The sequence below is a fragment of the Amblyomma mixtum genome, chromosome 6 (assembly GCF_055824585.1).
Source record: "Amblyomma mixtum isolate Tamu chromosome 6, ASM5582458v1, whole genome shotgun sequence".
Lineage (NCBI taxonomy): Eukaryota > Metazoa > Arthropoda > Arachnida > Ixodida > Ixodidae > Amblyomma > Amblyomma mixtum.
The window spans coordinates 7,589,597-7,610,486 of NC_143017.1; the positions used below are offsets into that span (position 1 = coordinate 7,589,597).

Sequence of the window (20,890 nt, forward strand, 5' to 3'; positions counted from 1 at the left end):
CGTTGGAGGTGTAACTAAGTGGCATTGCCAATACGGGGAAAACATCGGACAAGTAGGGCCATCGTTGGAGGTGTAACTAAGCGGCATTGCCAATATGGGGAAAACATCGGACAAGTAGGGCCAATGTTGGAAATGGCACATTGTGGCAGTGCCAATATGGGGACAATGAAGGCAACATTGGTCCTGTATAGGGCCACACATAGCCAACAGACTCCCAATATTGGGCCAACGGTTTGTGCTGCCTGGGTTATGTCTCCAGGAAACCAATCTAGATCCACAAGATACGAATATCCTGAAACATAATAAAACTTTCAGACGCGATCGTGAGCAGGCAAATCGACTCTCGGGAGGCGCTAAAATTGTCGTTGAAACCGGCGCTCTGCTCGAGAAATCACACTCAAAACGAAACTTGAAGCTGTTGCGGTCAGTGTCGTCACCCATAAAAAATTTCTATCGGTTCTGTATACATACCACCACATTTTACATTAGCAGTCCACGGTCTACAAGAACTCATCAATGAACTTCGAGAACCGTATCTAGTAGTTGGGGCATTTAACGCTCACTCCCCTTTTTGGGGAAGCGAGCGCTGTGACTCTGGGGGTCGAATACTCGAAGAATTTATCCACACAAATAATGTGTCTTTTAAATACACAAAAAGCCACATACTGCTCTCCTACCTCAGTGAAAATGACCTGTTTGATTTGTCGTTTTGTTTACCTTCTGTTTTAAACGAATTTAAATGGGATGTCATTGACAACTCATTTGGCAGCGAGCACCTCCCTATACTAATTGCTTTAACATGCCCACCAGAAATAACCCCAACAAAACCGCGACGCTGGAAACTTCACCTCGCCTACTGGTCAGTTTTCGTAGCAAAGGCTACTTTAGAGAATATAGTTTTAGAAAATAACACCATCGACCTGATAAATGAAAAGTTCACAAATTGTATCATAGCTGCCGCACTCACAGCTATTTCTCAGTTGTCACGAGTGATGCGACAAAACCATAAAGTATGGTGGACAAAAGACTGCACGCAAGCAAAAAAACAACAAAATAGAGCTTGGGGTAAATTTCGCCGGTATCCGTCACATGAGAAGTAAATTTTGAAAAGGCAAGGGCTAAATCTAAGTACATCCGTCGCAGTGCCGAGAAAGCCTTTGGCAATATTATGTTTCAGCTATCAACAGTCAAATTCGATCAAAAAAAAAGTAGGAGCAGGTTCGCAAATTAAATGGCAGCTTTTCACCATTCACAATTCCCTTGTATTGGGAAAGCAATACTGCTCACTGTTTGAGCCCTTCAGCGTAGCACGGCGGTGGACACGTTTGACCTTTAGCGTGACTTTAGACGTGACGTCCTACTGGCTGCGAAAAACCAGGGCCCCAGCTCGGCTTGTCATTGTAGAGCGGCGGTAGACACGACGGGCGGTTAGCCTCACGCTTCCCCCACTAGAGGCGCTGCGGTAGGAGTGACGTCACACCATCTGTGGAAGAGGAGGGCCCCAACTCGTGCCATCGGCGGAGAGCGGCGGTAGATACGGCGGGCGGTGAGCCTCTCGCTTCTGCCGCTAGGAGCGCTGCGGTCGGAATGACGTCATACGAGTTGTATAAACAGAGCTCCAGCTCGTGCCGTCGGCGCAGAGCGTCGGTAGAAACGGCGGATGCGGGCTGAAGAAACGGATGAAGTTGCTTTCGCAATTTCAGGGCTTAACCAAGCTGAGCCTCTGCCAATTTTTTTACAACACCTGACACGTAAACAAGCATAGGGGTTAACACTTCTTTTTGGGCGAGTTGGTGCATACTTGATTTGAAGAAAATAGCGCCAGAGCATGCAAACCAAGAAAAGACAAGGACGAGACACAAAGCGCTGACTCACAACTAATTTTATTGAAACAGGCAGCGCCTTTATATGGCGAAGTTTCACTGAAAAAGAAGGAGGAGGGCAGGAAAGGTAAAGATATCGAAGCGACCAACACAGCGAGCACACATCAGCAAGCGGTAACCAAAACAAAAACAAAAAAGTTAACAAAGATTATTTAAGGGCGGCATCTAAAAATTCGAACTCGGAAAAAACCTTAAAACAGATGGGCTGCTGACACACCTATTGCCAAGTTTCCTTATGTGAAAAGCCTCCACACATTCACGTGCCTTCTTATCTACGCATTTGCCAAGAATCTTAGTCTGACTTTGCGATATTTTCTTAGCGAAAGTTGACCAGTCTTAAGACATAGTTTTTATTGGGGGGGGGGGGGGGGGGGGTTAACGGTTTTTAGGTACGTGGACGATTTTTTGGTGCTTTTAAAAAAGCAGACTTCCTTCACCTACCCCTCTACAGTAGGTGAAGTTTTAAATGGTTTTAACAAACATGGACTTGGGCTCACGTTCACCCATGAACTTCCTGACACTAACATCTTACAATTTTTAAATCTAAAACTAACCTTTCTCGAGAGACATGTTTGCTGGGGCTATTACCCGCGCGTGAAGAAAGATATTTTGCCTTATGATTCTATGCACTCAAACACGGTGAAAAGAGCAATAGCATCGCATTGCTTGGAATCTTCTATGAAAAAGTCGTGCCCGCATCGGTTGCAGGCTAGCTTCCAGAATCAGGTGAGCCGGCTTTCTGCGGCTGGGTTCCCCTGCTCAGTGTTGACTGCTGTCTGCGACACCCTTCTAAAAGAAACTTGAGCAAGGAACACGAAGAAACTCCGGAGAGGATCGATGCAGGTCACAGAAGCCGTTGGTGGTGCCTTACTTGCACAAAACTGCTCACAATTTGAAGAAAGTGGCCAACAGGCATGGGGTTAGTGTCGTTTTTTCCGCCCCCAACAAGCTGAAAAAGCTGTGCCCCCTTATTTGCAGCTCAAGAAAGCGGGGTTGCCAGATAAGGCACGAGTCTCCATTCGTCATGTGTTCCGCAGGAGTGGTCAATGCTATCCCCTTAACGTGTGGGAAGACCTATGTTGGCCAGACTGGGCGCTGCATCAACGAGCGCTTGGGGGAACATGCCCGAAATTTATCAGATTTAAAGGATAAATATGCATATTTGGTAGCGCATATTATGGGTTGAGACCAGAGTCCCTCAATACTTTACTGGTCATGAAACTCCCACGAAAGTTTGATATAGGGACAAGAGTGGCCGCAAGGGGCGCCCTCGCCATTCGGGGGGCATCGGAGTGAATCCGGCGCTGGCGCTCTGCGGCCCACAACAGAACTGAAAAATGCTAATAAATACATCTCCGGAGTGATACTACTGTGAGAAGGATGTGTTTCCGGGCAGGTGAAGGCACAGACAAAAATAAAACTGTTTATCAGCGCACTGGCGGCCGGCGAACCCGGTAACACTCGGCAAATTCGCACGCAACCGATTGCGCAGGAAGCCAGCGGGCCTCGCTCGTGAAATACTAGTCCCTGTTTAAAAAACAAATAAGACAGGCGCTAGCATGGTATATGCTGGCTAGTATTTCAGATACAGAGATGATCACCTGCCGGTCCGATGGAGCGGGGCTGGCGCGTCCGTTCGCCGTTCAAGGTACGAGGCGCAGCGCGCATACACGCGCCGGCAATGGGCACAGGCGCCCCTGGCTATGCCTGCTCGCATGGAGAAAGGCGTATGTCTGGTGGTAGTGCTCGCACTACTTGAAGGAAATTTGGGTAAACGATGATTAAGAGGACTTAGTATGACATCTAGCTTTAGAACGAGAATTTCGATGGCAATTATAGCATGTTATTTATGCTATGCAACACACAATGTTGATAAAACATGTTTTTTTTTTCTAAAGCATTTAGTGCAAATTTCAGTAGCCGATCCACGGCACTTTAAAGACTCGCACCAGCCTTAATGCCTCCCACAAAGTGCAATGGTTGTAATTCGCGACCACGCCTCGCTATTTCCTATATAGACGCTTACTTGTAAACATTTATTTTCCCTTTTATTCAATTTATTCTTTTCATAACTACAATCAGTATGAATGAAGCACTGATGCGAATTCCGGAACAAGCAATGAAGACCGAGTGCTGTTTCATATGAATTTCTTACTTTTTTTTTACTGCCACTGCCTTCGTGCCACATTTGACTTTAAGGTTGCTCATACAGTATATTGTAGTTTTTATTCAGCTTTTATTCGTTTTTATTGCAACTGTTATTGATAATTTATCAATACAATCAAGTAATTCTTCTTCATGGCCGAGACCATCATTAATAAAGTAAACTAAGTCAAAACCGTTTCCAACGTCAAAGATGAAGAAAGTGGGAATAATAGTTTTATTTGAGAACAGGACAACAACTTTTAAAGCGAAAAATCACACAAATCTTTTCATTTTCCAGAGGCATGACAGAGCTACATAACTCGGAACCGTTTAACAACGTTTAACTCAACTTCTTCCCTCCACTTGCCGGACAAGACCGGCGCGATGATTCCCTGGACTTCTTGTTTTTTTCTCTGGTGAAGAAATGCAGCCGGCATCTCAGAAAAAAATGAATAACTTCTGCAGTGGTTGCCACGAAATGTGATGGACAGCCCACACTAGCGGAGGAAATTCTACTGTCATGCAATATGCTTTCAATAATATTCATGTAGAGGTTAGCGCATGCAATTTTCTCTACTGTGTACTCCTCCACATAGCCTTCTACTATTTTTAAAAGGCCAAGCAAGCGGTCTGAAGGCACCTGTAGACAGCCTTTTGATCTTGTTGCTGTCAAATCATTTGGCTTCCGAGTTGAATTTTTTAAGGTTTGGACACAGCACGAGCAAGCCATCGTTGCAAACTTCTTGACCACGTAGCCAGCAAGATGATCTAGAATGCAAAGAAAGAAGGGAAAAAGGAAGAAGGGAAAATATCACTCATAGATCTCCCGTGCGCCGTACATGCAATCAGCACGCAAGCAACACGGCACACGCATGCCTACTTTCATTACCTGGGCCAGTCTCCGTTGCACCTGCGCCCGTCGAACTCGAGCACATCGTCGCTGCAGCGCCAGAGCTCTCCAGATCAGCTGACGGCTCCCGGCGACGCTTGGTAACCTTGAGCTGCCGAGGCGAGTGAGTTGTGCGCTTTTTCGGATTTGACAAATACGCAGGGAGGCCTTCGAAAATCCTCGGCACGGCATCCGGCGAAAGTTTTGGCACATCGCGCTGCGACGTCACCAGCACGCCATCGACTACCCATTGATCTGCACGCACAATGTCACTCGCATCGAAGTGCTTTTCACAGACACGCACATGCGGGGAGTAAAAACTGAAGCCAGAGGTTTCTTGGCGTGGTATGGCGCGCTTCCATTTTAGCCGCCGGTCGCTGTCACTGGGCGGGCAGAACATCGACACTTTTTCTTCATTTCCCCTGTACCCAGAGCGGCATCCAGGTACGCAACAAGTACGCGGCATCCTAACCTGACTTTCAGGCACACCCAGGGCACATTCTCATGAGACACAGCACAGGGAGAAGCCGAAAACTGCGAGCACACATGCCACGCTATTCCGCACTGACAGCAGCAGCCGCCTTCGGTCACCCTCCGCTGCACGCAGCGCCGCATTGCGGCCGCCGCTGGCAGCGCACAAAGCTCTCCCATAGCGGGACGGCGAAGTTTCATGACCAGTAAAAGTATTGAGGGACTCTGGTTGAGACGGATGCAAGGCACGATTGAGTCAGACTAAGATTCTTGGCAAAAGCGCAGATAAGAAGGCTCGTGAATGTCTGGAGGCTTTTCACATAAGGAAACTTGGCAATAGGTGGGTCAGCACCCCATCTGTTTCACTTTTTTCGTCCGAGTTCGAATTTTTAGATGCCGCCCTTAAATAATCTTTGTTAACTTTTTTGTTTTTGTTTTGGTTACCGCTTGCTCATGTGTGATCGCTGTGATGGTCGCTTCGATATCTTTACCTTCCTGCCCTCCTCCTTCTTTTTCAGTGAAACTTCTACATATAAAGGCGCTGCCTGGTTTCAATAAAATTAGTTGTGAGTCAGCGCTTTGTGCGTCGTCCTTGTCTTTTCCTGGTTTGCATGCTCTGGCGCTATTTTCTTCAAATCAACCCTAGGGGAACAGGCAGACATATTGGGGGAGCATGTCGCTGCATGACACTATGCGCAGTCCTTTTTAAGACGTAAAACACAGCTGAAAAACAGAGGCTCCCAAAAAGTGGAGGTGCAAATGAAAATAACAACAGTTTAATTACCCGTCAAAAAATCGATAGAGAACTATCTGCCGGCAAAAAAAACTGCTCCAGGACCCGACGAAATACATTATGAAATGCTTGCCCATATTTCTGAGCCTGCCGTAAAAGCAATTTTAAGATTCTTTAAAACAGTTTTGATGTCTGGGAAAATACCTGAAGCCTGCAAAAAAGCTAATATTGTACCGTTTCTTAAACCTAGAAAACCCCCAACCGCTCTCCTAGCTGTTATAGACCCATAGCCTTAACCAGTTGTCTCGCCAAATACTTTGAAAGTGTCCATAATATAAGGTTAAGTTTTGTTCTTCAATCCAGTGAACTTCTTGATATCCATCAGTGCGGATTTAAAAAGGGATGCTCCGCTACAGATCACCTAGTCCGCCTTGAAAATACCGTCAGAGAAGCTTTTATGCACAATCAACAGTGTCTTAGCGCCTCTTTTGATTTAGAAAAAGCATATGATACTACCTGGAGGTTCCGGATTGTTCAGGACGTAGCTGAGCTCGGCATTCGTGGCAGAGTACAGAACACCATTAAAGACTTTTTGTCCGACCGTTCCCTTAATGTCCACCTAGGCTCAACCCTTTCGAGGAATTTTATTCAGGAAAATGGAGTGCCTTAAGGGTGCATTTTAAGCACAACTCTCTTCGTTGTAGAAATGAATTCTATTAAGAAAATAATCCCAAGGTCCATTATATATTCAGTCCAAGTTGACGATCTTCAGATAGCTTGCACATCTTCCAATATTTACATGCAAAAGACAAGTACAACTTACAATCAACAAACTGGCAACATGGGCAGACAGGAATGGTTTCCAGTTTTCAACGCACAAAACGGTGTCCTTACTCTATTCTCTCAAACGAGGCTATTATACAAATCCCACATTACACCTAAACCAAACCGAGCTGCCTTTAAAAAAGGAACACAAATTTCTAGGCATCACTTTCGGCAACACACTTCCCTGCCTCACATAGACGCACTGAAAAAGGAAGTGTCGCTATCACTCAACATGCTAAAAGTCCTTTCACGCAAACAATGGGGTTCTGATCGGGCATGCCTTGTACAGATTTATCGCAGTGTAGTACGTTCCATATTAGATTATGGTTGCATAGTGTATGGATCAGCAAGACCGTCGTACTTGAACCCCCGCAGGGGCGTCTGATTCATGCAGACGTTGGTGAGTTGCGACACGACGGGTACCTGAGCATCCGCAGGGACATCCCCGCAGGGGGATGATGGTGAGCAGTGCGTCACCACAGACCGGAGCACCAGCGCTTAGCTTGCGTGGCATCGCCGTGTCCGGGAAAAAAAAATTTGCCTGTGGCTTATCTTGGTTAAGCCCGGAAATTGCGAAAGCAATGGGTACGTCGCAGTCGTTTCGTCAAGTTCCAACGTTCATCACTGCTGAGTCTGACACAGTCTGACAGTCCGATTATCCGCTGAAGAGGTCGCACGTTCTCGCCGAGCTGCATACTGGGCACGTTGCTTAGCGAGTCTTTTTTCACGCTGTTCCTCTGTCTCTGTAGCTCGCCGCTCTCTCTTACGCGCATTGCGACGAGCTTCCGTAGCGGTGGGCGGAATCGTCGCGAAGCAATGTTAAGCCGCTGGTGTTTGGCACAGCTACTGCTTACTAGCGACGTGAGTTGAGCCTAATCTCTTCGGCGTAACGCCACAATTGAGCTCCTAGCGGAGAGCGCAGGAGTTAGGCGCCGATGAAGGCACCGCCGCTTCCTCCGACTGCGCGAGATGGTCGCCCAGCTTTTCGGCGTGACGTCACATACCTGTTGCGCTCCTAGAGGAGAGCGCGGGAGTTAGGCGCCGGTGAAGGCACCGCCGCTTCCTCCGACGGCGCGAGATGGTAGCCCAGCTCTTCGGCGTTACGTCATGCATGACGTCACACGGGGTTCATCGAAAGGTCTTTCATGGCACCGCCGCGTCACAGCAAAGGCTTTAAAGTGCAAGCAGTATTGCGTTCGCACTAAAAGGGATCCTGGGGGTTGAGCCAATGCCGAGCGTTTGGACCTTTAAGGCCCCTCAATGGAGGCAACACACCACTTTGGCCCCAGCTTCCTGTAGACGGCACCTCCAGCATGACCCGACCGGGGCAAATCGGCAGTCGCCTTTTCCTATCGTCCCCTCTATCTTTCACTTTTCTATCCCTTTCTTACAACTCTCCAGTCTCCTCCTCTCTTCTCGTTTTTTTTTCACTTTTTATAGGCGGCTAGGGTTAAGGACCAGGTAAGCCCCATCTTTCCCGTCTATTTTGGGGCATATTGTGGTGCACTTTTCTCAGCAACTAATAAAAATAGCAGCAAGATGTTCACTTTATTTTGTTCAGAATTTCATCTTCTAGCCGCTGTACCAAAAGTATTTTAGTATACGAGAAATTAAATTATTAGTGATTTTTTTACTTTCTACACCCTAATTTGGACCAAATTTTGTATATATTTTTATTTTAAAACAAACAATGTTATTTGCACGCTGATTATTTTGATACAGTAAATTGCGACATATATGTACTGTATACACAGAAAAAATCAGCCTGATATCTATTGTCATTTCGAAAATAATGGTACCGAAGTAACAAAAAAATTTGTTTAGAGAAAACTGAGTTTAAAGTAAATAAAACCTTCTATCCCTAGGTTTCGACTTAGCCAACTCATTCTGACCAGTTTATTCAGTAGGCACCAGCTGTTTAGTCACCATCTAGGTCAGCTTGGCGCTTGTTTTCCTGCCATTTACCTTCTCGCGCCTGTTTTGTCGCTTGCTGCGTAGCTCGATCACAAAGTAAACTCGACGCCGATCGACTTGCTTCCGCCAGCGGACAGTGTTGCTGCCCGGACTTAGTCCGCATGCCTCAAGAACTTTAGTTCTTGCGATGGCGCCGTCATTGAAGGTCAGAACAGCATCTAATGTAGCAATCTTGAATGTCTGTAGTCCCTCAAGGACATTTTTTAGCACACTCCCATACGACGTTGTTCAAAGACTCGTTTGGGTTGTGGATGGTTGCCAGAGAGCTTTCTCTTGCAGCTAAATTCAGTAACACTTCGAGTTTTTTTAGTTTTTAGTAAAAACGGAGAAAACACATCGCTCGTAAAGGGGATGTGTCGCTGACCGCTTTGTTTTCAGGTAGATTTTCAGGTTGATACAAATTGCACAGAATGAAGTGTGATACATGAAACGATGCAGAAAAGAATGTAATTTCATATTTAGCAAAAAACTAAAAATTGATATTTTTCACATTTTTTGCTTACCCTGTCCCCTTAACCTTGTGTGGCCAACTACCCTGAGTTGCGTCATATTTGGTTATAGTTGAGCTGTACAGCTGGCTAGGGCAGGACTTGCTCGCAAGTTTCTGTCCGGTCCCTTTGTTGGGCTCCATAGTGGGCGGTTGGAACCATGACCGAAAACGAATTTTTTATGGCTCCCCCTCTTTCTAAACCTGATCGCTCTCTCATTAGAGGGCGGTACGAAGCAGACGAATTTTTCTAAAAAAGAAGTCAGCTTTCCTAAATACCATGTCATTCATAGTGAAGTACAAGATAAGCAAGCAAGAATCCTGTCTTCCTTCCAATTATCAAAGTGCTTGATAGAAGTCTTGGGGATTGGCTACAAGGTATCAAAAATGGCCAGTGGTGACTAACTGCTCGAACTGCGTGACAATGTCAACACTCAAAACTCGTAAACATTCTATCTGTAGGCGATATTCCTTTCTCCGTGACTTCACATCAATCTCTGAACACTGTCCGAGGCGTTATATCCGAAAATGACTTCGTCCACATTTCTGAAAAAGAGATGCTCGAAGCTCTGAGTGACCAGATTTCATAGACGTTCACCAAATCATGATCCGGAAAAAAAATAATGAAATAGACACAAAACACATGATCGTCACGTTCAAGACCAGTACACTGCCCGACATAGTCGAAATAGGATATCTGAAAGTTAATGTAAGAGCATACATACGCATCCCTCGCCGATGTTTCAATTGTCAAAGGTTCGGCCACGGCCTACAACGTTACCGCGGTCGCAAAAAGTGCGCGAAATGTGCCTTGAAGGATCACCAATCTGATAAATGTTCCGCAGCCCCGCCCTGCGCATGCGCAAACTGTGAAGGAGACCATGCAGCATACTTTAGGGCGTGTCTGTCCCGGAAGAAAGAAAAAGAGATAACCACCATAAAGACAAAGGAAAATATTTAGTTTAGTGAAGCAAGAAAGCGATTCGCACTCATGAACACTTTCTCCTTTAGAGCGAAACCAAACTTTGCTGATGTGGTGCGCAGGGGCGTAGCACCACACAGCACTTAGGCACCTGCCGAGGCCACTTCAACCGCGCCTGTGGCAGGGCCACCCACGCCCAGGCAGGGACAGCGAAGACTGCTCTGCCAACTCTAAGGCAGGGAGTGCGGGCCCATAAGTCGGCATCACGCAGGACTTCCCCCCGTCGGGGGAGGCCTAACACCCATACAACCGCGGCATCTCCGTGGTCTTGCAGCAACTCTAGCGAGGTGATGTACCTAACTCAGAGCCTGCCTGCTTTACAGTTGCGGAACAGCTCTCTTGAGCGGAAAAATGACAGGGCCATCATAACGGCCCCAGAACGCAAGTAAACCCCTTACCGTTCCTACCCCAAACATAAACATGGCTTTTCCTACCTGTAGATTTACCTGTAGAAAATGAACATAAATTTCTAGGCATGACATTTGAGAGAAAACTCACTTTCCTGCCTCATATTAACACGTTAAAAAAGAAAACTTCCCTATCACTGAACGTACTCAGTCCTTTCACACAAACACTGGGGTTCTGACAGGGCAGGCCTTCTAAAAATTTATCGCTCTGTAGTACGATCCTCATTAGACTATGGTAGTATAGTATATGGTTCAGCAAGGCCATCGTACCTAAAACGACTGGACCCAGTGCACAATTTACGTTTACGTCTTGCAACTGGTGCTTATAGGACGTCGCCTATAAACAGTCTTTATGTTGAAAGTAATGAACCATCACTCACAGACAGAAAAATCATGCTCACATGCTCTTTTATTCTAAAAATCCGTTGCCTACCGAAACATATCTGTTACGAAATAGTTACAAAGTGAGCATCCAGAGCACTTTTTAAGAACAAACCACGAACTACCAGGCAGCTCTTCCTGCGTTTTTAAGAGATGTGCCAGAGTCTCGGCGTACTGATCACAACTCGGCGTACAACTTTCCTGCAATATGCGATTTCACTCCCTGAGCTTCACAAAAAGCAGACCCCACAACAACATATAGTACAAGAATTTCTTGCACTCGAGGAAAAATACAATAGTTTTACGGACTTTTATACGGACGGTTCAAAAACAGCCGCCTACGTAGGAAGTGCAGTAGTAAGGGGGAATGAGAAGGAAATAAGCAGACTTCCACAGTGTGCATCAAGTTTCAGAGCCGAATATTACTCTGTATGCTTAGCCGCAAAAATATAGTTAATGGAAACCTCAGAAACAGTATTACTTACACAGACTCCCTTAGTTTACTTACAGCTCTCCACTCTAGAAATGCAATTACCCCGATGCTCGGTGACATAATACACAACATAACAAAAGCCATAGCTCAAGGAAAAAACATAAAACTTTGCTGGATGCCAGTAACGTCGGAAAAAAAGGCAACGAGAGAACAGACCTCTCCGCTGCGCAGGCTCGCACCAAGCAAATAAAGAAAGCAGATATTACCTTTAACTATTGCATGAACTTCGTACATTGCGAAATAAGGAAAAAATGACACTCCGCTTGGGACAATGAATCAAACAACAAACTACACTTCTACAGGTGCTTCTTCGAAGCGCAGGTCGGAGGCCGTTGATCAAAGACGCGTCACGGCAGGCACACACCCAGGAGTCACACCGAAACCAACACAGCCCTTCGTTCTCCTCGTCGTCGCACCGCGTGAACGGCTGCCGGTCGTTCCCATTACAGTTACCTCCCCGGCGAAAAGAAGCCATCCTGGCGACTTACGGGGACGAAAGAATTGTCGGATCGTAGTGGGGCTTAAGACGCTCGACGTGTACAGTTTCACGCCCCCGGCGACAATGATCCGAGGAGGGGTCCAGGGGCTCAACTATGTAATTCACGGGAGAAGTTTGTTGAAGAACGCGGTAAGGGCTGTGATAGCGGGAAAGCAGTTTCGTGGCGAGGCCGGGAGTGGAGGAAGCCACCCAGAGCCAAACGAGTGCGCCGGAGGGATATGACGCGGGAGTGTCCAAGGGATCCCGACGGGGCTTCTGGTGCTGCTGGAGTTGTGTGCTGAAAGAGCGCGCAAGTTGTCGACATTCTTCGGCATACATGTGGGCTTCGGAAAGTGATATTGTCTCAGAAGAATCTGGGCGAGAGGCAAGGATGGTGTCCATTGGGGAGATAGGCTCGCGACCATATAAGAGGAAGAAAGGAGAGAATCCCGTCGTTGTCTGCGTAGCCGTATTATACGCGTAGGTTACGAAAGGAAGTACTTTATCCCAGTTGGAGTGGGCGGTATCAACGTACATGGCGAGCATGTCACTGAGAGTGCGGTTGAACCGTTCAGTCATGCCGTTGGTTTGGGGGTGATAGGCGCTGGTACAGCGATGAACGATTTTGCATTCCTTGAGCAGTGCCGCGACGACTTCCGATAGAAAAACACTGCCACGGTTACTGCGCAATTCCTTCGGGGTGCCGTGACGAAGAACAAGACGGTGTAGGATGACAGAAGGAACATCCTGTGCGGTCGCAGATTGGAGAGGCGACGTTTCTACGTAGCGTGTTAGGTGGTCAACGGCCACGATGACCCCGCGGTTTTTAGCCGAACTGGTGGGAAGCGGACCGTAAAGATCAATGCCGACGCGGTCAAAGGGGCGGGCAGGGCAGGATAACGGCTGCAATGGGGCGGGGTTGTGGCGGGGAGGGTTCTTGCGACGTTGGCAGGCCGTACACGACCGAATGTACTGTCGTACGAAGCGGTACATACCGCGCCAATAATATCGCAGACGTAGGTGAGCATACGTCTTCAATACACCGGCATGGCCGTATTGTGGGTCTGCGTGGAAGGAGGCGCAGATCGCAGCACGGAGGTGGCGAGGAATCACCAACAGCCACTTCCGCCCTTAGGACAGGTAGTTACGCCGGTATAAGAGGCCATCACGAACGGCAAAATGGTGGGCTTGGCGACGAAGAGTACGGGATGAAGAAGGTGGCGAGGGATTAGAGAGGAAGGTGAGGAGTGAGTTGATCTAAGGATCCTGCAGTTGGTCGGAGAGCATATCAGGGACACCGAACGACGAGAAATCATAGGCACAGACGAGGGCAGAGGCGGAATCGCAAGAGAGTGGTGAACGGGAAAGTGCGTCGGCGTCGGAGTGCTTGCGTCCAGAGCGATAAATGACGTGAATATCAAATTCCTGCAGACGTAAACCCCAGCGGGCAAGTCGGCCAGAGGGATCTTTGAGGGAGGACAGCCAGCAAAGAGCATGATGGTCGGTGACGACATAGAACGGCCGGCCGTAGACGTAAGGGAAGAACTTGGCAATCGCCCAGATGATGGAGAGACATTCTTTTTCTGTGACTGAATAGTTAGATTCCTTCTTGGTGAGGGTGCGGCTGGCGTAAGCGACAACATATTCTGGATACCCAGTCTTCCTTTGGGCAAAAACTGCGCCCAACCCCACACCGCTCGCATCAGTGTGAATTTCGGTCGGACAGTCGGGATCAAAATGGCGCAGTATTGGGGGGAGACCAGGAGGCGACGTAAAGTGTCGAATGCGGCATCGCAGGCCGGTGACCAAGATGAGATGTTCGGGCTGCCGGCAAGAAGCTGCGTTAAAGAGGCGATGATACAGGCGAAATTCCGGCGGAAGTAGGAACACAAGCCTATAAAACTGCGAAGTTCTTTTAAGGTGGTCGGTTTGGGAAAGTCAATGACGGCGCGAAGTTTGGCAGGGTCAGGAAGAACACCATCTGGGCACTTTGGAGATGACATGACCTAATATCGTCAGCTTCGTGGCACCGAAGTTACATTTCTTTAGGTTTAGTTGTAGCCCGGCTGCAGTCAGGCACGTGAGAACACGCTGGAGGCGAAGTAAATGGGAAGAAAAATGTTTGGAAAAAAACGACAATGTCATCCAGATAGCACAGACATGTTTCCCATTTGCGCCTGCTGAGAATATTATCCATCATTCTCTCGAATGTGGCTGGGGCATTGCATAGGCCGAATAGCATGACATTGAATTCATACAGGCCGTCTGGTGTGGCGAAGGCGGTTTTCGGCCGGTCAGCAGCACCCATCGGGACTTGCCAGTATCCAGAGCTTAAGTCTAAGGACGAAAAATACTCCGCTCCTAGCAAGCAATCAAGCGCGTCGTCGATTCGGGGTAGAGGGTAAACGGCCTTGCGAGTAATCTGGTTGAGACGACGGTAGTCCACGCAGAACCGGATGGAGCCATCTTTTTTCGTCACCAAGACAACAGGACAGGCCCAAGGGCTGTGAGAGGGCTGTATGATGCCGCGCTGTAGCATATCGTCGACATTGTAACGGATGACGCGGCGCTTTGTGGGCGAGACGCGGTACGGTCGCTGGCGCAAGGGGGCGTGCGTACCTGTGTCAGTTTCGTGAGAGACGGCGAACGCACGGCCCAGAGAAGGTTGGGAAAGGTCAAAAGACGTGCTGAAGCGTTGGAGAAGTTTCAGTAGCTGGTCACGTTGAGCGGGAGGAAGGTCGGTAGCGATGGCGCGATGAAAGACGTCGGCGGGAAGCGGATCGGGCGTGGTCGCAGAAATGTCCAGGAGAGCAACCTCGGGACATGCACGGTGATCAGAGAACTCGTAGGCAAGTGCAGGGTCCAGTTCTTCAATACAACCGAGGCATTCGCCGCGAAGGACAGAGGACGGGAAGCAAAAAGGTTGGAGACTGTCGTGTCCGGTCGCTGTGTTGAATGCAGCGAAAGACGCACACGGTACTTTAAGACTTCGTTTATTTAAAGCCGATGAGGGTGCGACCAGCGTCGACCGAGGCAGGAGCCGAACTGGCCGCCCGAAGAAAGGAGGGAGCGGAGAAGCGTCCACGGGAGGGAGTGGCTTCCCAAAACAGGAGGAGGATGCGGGGGCTCACCATGGGGGGGCATCTGGCGACAGCGTGCGACGAGGGGCAAGTGGTCGTTAGGAGGAGGATGCGAGTGGTCGTTAGGAGGAGGACGCGGGGGCGCACACACACAAAAGCAATAAGGGGACACAACACTTCCTTCCCCCTTAGAAAGTTGCCTGGTATCGTGCAGGGGGTCGGCGCTCACGCGTGGAGGCGCGCTGGCTTTGTGCGCTCGGGGGAGAAACACTTGTAGGCTGGCTGTTGTTCGCTGTGTCTCCTAGGTCTGTCCTGGGCGAAGTCTCTTCTTCCGGGAAGAGGTGCCAGGCTATGTGGGAAGATGGTGCACGTGTTCTCTCCGCTGGCGGACAGCTCTCAGACGGCGTCGTAAATCTACGCAGCTGGTTGAGATGTCGGCGTGCTACTGTGCCATGTATGTTGACGAGCCAAGAGCGCAGGCCTATGCGTCTGACAATTGTAGCTTCCTCCCAGCGTGGCTTTTTCAGAAACTGTCGGGCGAGGACGCGCTGCCCCTCATTAAGCGTGCCGCAGCGCGGAATTGCTTTTTCTTCCCGGAACGTCTCTGCCTTTGGCTCGGGGAGGATGGCTGTGAGCTGGGTTCGCATTTCACGCTCGAACATCATTTTCGAGGGGGTCTCGCCTGTTGTGCTCTGAACCGTCGTGTGCTGCTTGAAGAGAAAGCGCGCAAGGCGGCGCTGCAGCGAGCCTGTCTGATCTCTTTCAAGGGCGCGTTTTAGCTCGGCTACGTAGCGCTCGGCTTGTCCGTTTGTCGCTGGGTGGTAGGGGGCCGATGTAACTGATGAGATCCCGTTGTCGCGATAAAACTTGAGGATCTCCGCAGACACAAACGGTGTTCCGTTGTCCGACACTACCTTGCGCGGCAGGCCGAACGTTGCAAATAGTGATCGGAGGTTGTCAATGACTGCTGCCGAAGTCGTCTGTCCCATTTGCCTTATCTCAAGCCACTTTGTGTAGGCATCTACGACCACAAGGAAAGTGCAGCCCTCAATTGGTCCTGCAAAATCAATGTGCAGTGTGTGCCATGGTGTGTCTGGCTTTTCCCATTCTGGGACAGGAGCTTTCGGCGGGGCGCTCCGGCTGCTCTGGCAAGGCTTGCATTCTCGCACCACTGTTTCGATGTCGTTGTCAATTCCAGGCCACCACATGTAGCTTCTGGCACACTTTTTCATTGCAACGATGCCCCGATGTCCGGCGTGGATGAGAGACATAGCTTGTGCGCGTAGTTCTCTCGGCATCACAACTCGGGACCCAAATATGATGCAGCCGCGATGGGTGCTCAACTCTGTAGCTCGCCTGCGGTAAGCGTCGAAGTTGTCCCCTTTGAGTTTATGCACGTTGCCTTGTTGAACAGCTGTGTAAACTAGCCGGAGAGCTGCGCACTTCTGCGTAGATGCTGCAACTGTGCCTGCTGTAAGCGGAGGTTCTGGCAGTGCTTCGAACATCAGAACGTCTCCTGGTGGAAATGGTTCGTCAACAGTTGCGTCTAGTGGCAGACGGCTTAGCGCATCGGCGTTTTGATGTTTACTCCCATTGCGGTAGACCAGAGCGTAGTCGTACGCTGAGAGTTTGATGCACCAACGTGTCATTCGCGGAGACAAAGTTGGTGGCATAGGCCTTTGTGGTCCCAGAATGCCCAATAGCGGTCGGTGATCGGTTATAAAGGTCACCTTCCGGCCGGCAATGTACTGGTGAAAATGTGTCGCCGCGTAGACGATGGCTAGCCCTTCTTTGTCAAGTTGCGCGTAGTTGCGTTCTGCTTGCGACAATGTACGTGAGGCGAAGGCGATGGGAGCTTCCCTTCCTTGCTCGTCAGTTTGCGATAGAACCGCGCCGACTCCGTACGGTGATGCGTCGCAAGCCAAAAGCAGAGGCTTCCTTTCGTCGTAGTGGCGGAGGACTGTACATCTTCGAATCAGGTCTTTCAGGGCATCGAATGACTGCTGATGGCGTGGCGACCATGTCCATGTCACATCTTTCCGAAGGAGTTGGTATAAGTCGTTGGCCACGGTAGCTCTTTGTTCCAAGAACCGGTCGTAGAACGTCAAGAGTCCGAGAAAAGCCTGTAGCTCCTGCTTGTTTGTTGGAGCTCGTGCTTCTGTGATCGCTCGCACTTTGTCCTCGGTAGGGTGAATGCCTTCCGCATCAATTCGGTGTCCCAGAAATTGCACCTCTGGCACCGCAAAACAGCACTTCGATTTGCTTATGCACAAATAAGCGTTTGCTAGCCTTTCGAGAACGAGCTCTAGGCGCACTGCATGCTCTTCAGTGGAAGTGCCACTGAAGATGACATCGTCAAGGTAGACACAAACTCCTGGGATGCCCTGAAGCACTGTCTCCATGAATTTTTGAAATATGGCCGGGGCTGCAGCTACGCCAAAAGGCAGTCGCTTGACTTTGTACAAGCCTTTCAGTGTGTTAATTGCCAATAATTCAGCAGTTGACTCGCTCACCTTCAGCTGCTGATACGCCTGGGTGAGGTCCAATGTGCTGAAGACTCTTGCGCTACGCAGTACACTGAATACTTCTTCAGGTGTCGGTAGCGGGTAAGAGGACGCTTTAGTCGCAAGATTGACGGTGCTCCGGTAGTCTCCGCAGAGGCGTATGGTTCCGTTCTTCTTGCGAACTACGACAAGTGGTGTGGCCCATTCTGAATGCTGCGTCGGCTCGATGACACCTTGCTGCTCCAGTTTGTCCAACTCTTTTTCAACTGAATCTCGGAGAGCAAACGGCACCGGCCTGGCCTTCAGAAATTTGGGTTGCGCGTTGTCCAACAACTCCAGTGTGACCGGGGGCCCTTCGTTTCCTGGAATCTCTTCCGAGAATACTCTTTCGTATTTCTCTTGCAGTTGCTCAACCATGTTCTGGCTCGGCGTCTGGTGTATGCCGCATATCATCACGCCTAGTGGAGAAAACCAATTTCTCCCTAGAAGGCTTGATCCTGTGCCCTTCACAACAAGCAGAGGTAGCGTATGGGTCTGGCCGTTGTAGTTAACCTGCACGTTGGCAGAGCCCAATAGTGGCAGATTCTGTCCTGACCACGTTCGCAGGTGCGTGTCGTCTTGCTGCAGGGCGGGTGCGTCAGATGGCCATGAAGTTCGGAACGTGTCCTCACTGATCAGAGTACAGGCTGCGCCGGAGTCCACCTCGAACTTAATCAGCTGGTGATGTACGCTTACTTCTGTAAAAATCTTCGGTCGCGTGCCGATATTCATGGTGTTCAGGTCGTACAACACAGATGGTGTTGCTGATGTTGTTCCATGGAGATCAGATAGCGGCGTATTCTCTGAGGCGTTGACGCTGTGATTAGGCTGGGAAGGTGACTTTATCTTGGCAAGTCTCCGTTTCGTAATGCATGCTCTTTCGATATGCCCTCGCTTGTGGCAAAAATTACACGTGGCTGACTGGAATCGACATCCCTGGGGGTTGTGTTGGTCGTCACACCGCCAGCAGCGTTGTGCCTTTTTGACCGATTTTACAACAACAGAAGGCTTGCGCACCTGGTTGCTTGTCTGGTGTACCGGCTCGGTGTTCCGGCGAATCCCTCTCTGCTGGTGACCGGCGCTCTCCGCTCGAACGGCGATGTCGTAAGCTTTGCTGAATGTGAGGTCCTTCTCAGCGAACAGGCGCTGCTGCAGTGACTCGTCACTCAGTCCGCACACAAATCTGTCGCGTAACATCACGTCCAAGGGAAGCATGGTGGTGTTAGCAGAAGAAGCTGCGTCTCCCTCCTGCCCGGTAGCTGTTGTCGACAGCGTTCCAAAATTGCAGTCGGCAGCGAGCTTCTTGAGCGCGGCTACGTAGGCGCTCACAGTTTCTCCTCCCAGTTGATCTCGTCGTTGGAAGCGAGCCCGGCTGTAGACCTCGGATGGCCTTGGGTCGTAGTGCTTTTGCAGCGCTTTTACGATGTCGTCGTAAGACACTGCCGCTGGTGTGCTTGGCTGAATAAGGGCGCAGACAGTACGTAGGTCTGCTCCCCGCACAGCGTCAGCAGGTTGGCCCTCTTCAAGGCTGGGTCTGTGATGTTGTTAGCTTCAAAGTAGAACTGAAGGCGTCCAACCCACGATGACCACGATGAGCCGTTGAACTCTGGGATCTGATTGGGAAACCCTCGCGTAGCCATGGCTTGTCAATAGCGTTGCGTAGCGCGGGTCGAATCCACTTTCTCGTCGCCACTGTCGTGTCCGGTCGCTGTGTTGAATGCAGCGAAAGACGCACACGGTACTTTAAGACTTCGTTTATTTAAAGCCGATGAGGGTGCGACCAGCGTCGACCGAAGCAGGAGCCGAACTGGCCGCCCGAAGAAAGGAGGGAGCGGAGAAGCGTCCACGGGAGGGAGTGGCTTCCCAAAACAGGAGGAGGATGCGGGGGCGCACCATGGGGGGGCATCTGGCGACAGCGTGCGACGAGGGGCAAGTGGTCGTTAGGAGGAGGATGCGAGTGGTCGTTAGGAGGAGGACGCGGGGGCGCACACACACAAAAGCAATAAGGGGACACAACAGAGACATAAATGGCACAGTGCCCACCGGAAATTGTGAGAACGGTGAAAGGAACCAGAAGGTGAGACGGCGGGTGGGAGCAGTAGTGGGTGTGAAGAGAACAGGGCTGCTGAAGGCAGAGTCAGGTAAGAGCGGGACGAGGACAGAAGAAAAGGGAGGTATGGCGGTGTCGGCGGCTACGAGAAGTTTGGCGGAGGGCACAGGCAGGTCGCACAGGGAAACGTTACACACGGAAGACAGCGCAAGTTCAGCACGAGAACAATCAATCACTGCATGGTGGGTTGACAGGAAGTCGCATCCTAGGATGATATCGTGAGAGCACGTACTCAGCACAACAAACTCGATATTCCACGTTGTTGATAGAAACTCGTACCGTGCAGGCTGCCATGCGGTGGATGCGCTGCGAGCTGGCCGTGCGGAGCGAAAAGTCAGACAGGGGCGTCGTCACCTTGCGAATTTTGCGGCGAAGAGAGTCACTAATCACACACACGGCAGCGCCCGTGTCAACGAGCGCGAGAACAGGGACACCTTCGACAAGCGCCTGAACCACATTAGCGGGAGCAAACTGAGGACTTGGTGAGTTCGCAAAAGACGCAGTTCTTGCCTCCGGAACTGCGCCATTCAGTTTTCTTCTCGGAGAGGTTCCGGTCGCCGAAGCATTGGGGAAATTGAACGGCGGCGAGGCGAAGGCGAGCGTCGAGTCGAGTACTGGGGGCGAGATATAGACGAGCCAGAAGAGCCATTGGGCAAGGTCGGCTCGTGATCGTATCCGTGATCGTACGGGTGCACAGCATCCCCATAGCGAGGCAAGCGCTGACGGCAGAGACGTGCGACGTGCCCGGGAAGCCCACAAGCGTAGCAGATGGGCCGATTATCGGCTGTGCGCCAAGGGTTCGTAGGATGTCGTCGTGTGCGAGGAAACGAGGCTGGCGGAAGTGGCATGGACGGGGTTGGAGCATAATAGGCAGGGCTGCTGCGGTACGTAAGAGAGGCAAGCGAGCGCGGTGTCCGTCTGACGGCTTCTGAATAGGTGAGTGGTGCTACGACAGGAGGAGGCGGGGGACTGGAGGGCAGGACTGCAGCGATCTGCTCCTGAACAACAC

The 20,890-nt window shown here is 50.1% G+C and overlaps 1 pseudogene; it reads right to left on the minus strand.

Moving 5' to 3' along the window:
- Positions 1 to 3,076: 3,076 nt before the first annotated feature.
- Positions 3,077 to 5,503, minus strand: LOC149338147 (uncharacterized; annotated as a pseudogene).
- Between the last annotated feature and the right edge of the window lie 15,387 nt (positions 5,504 to 20,890).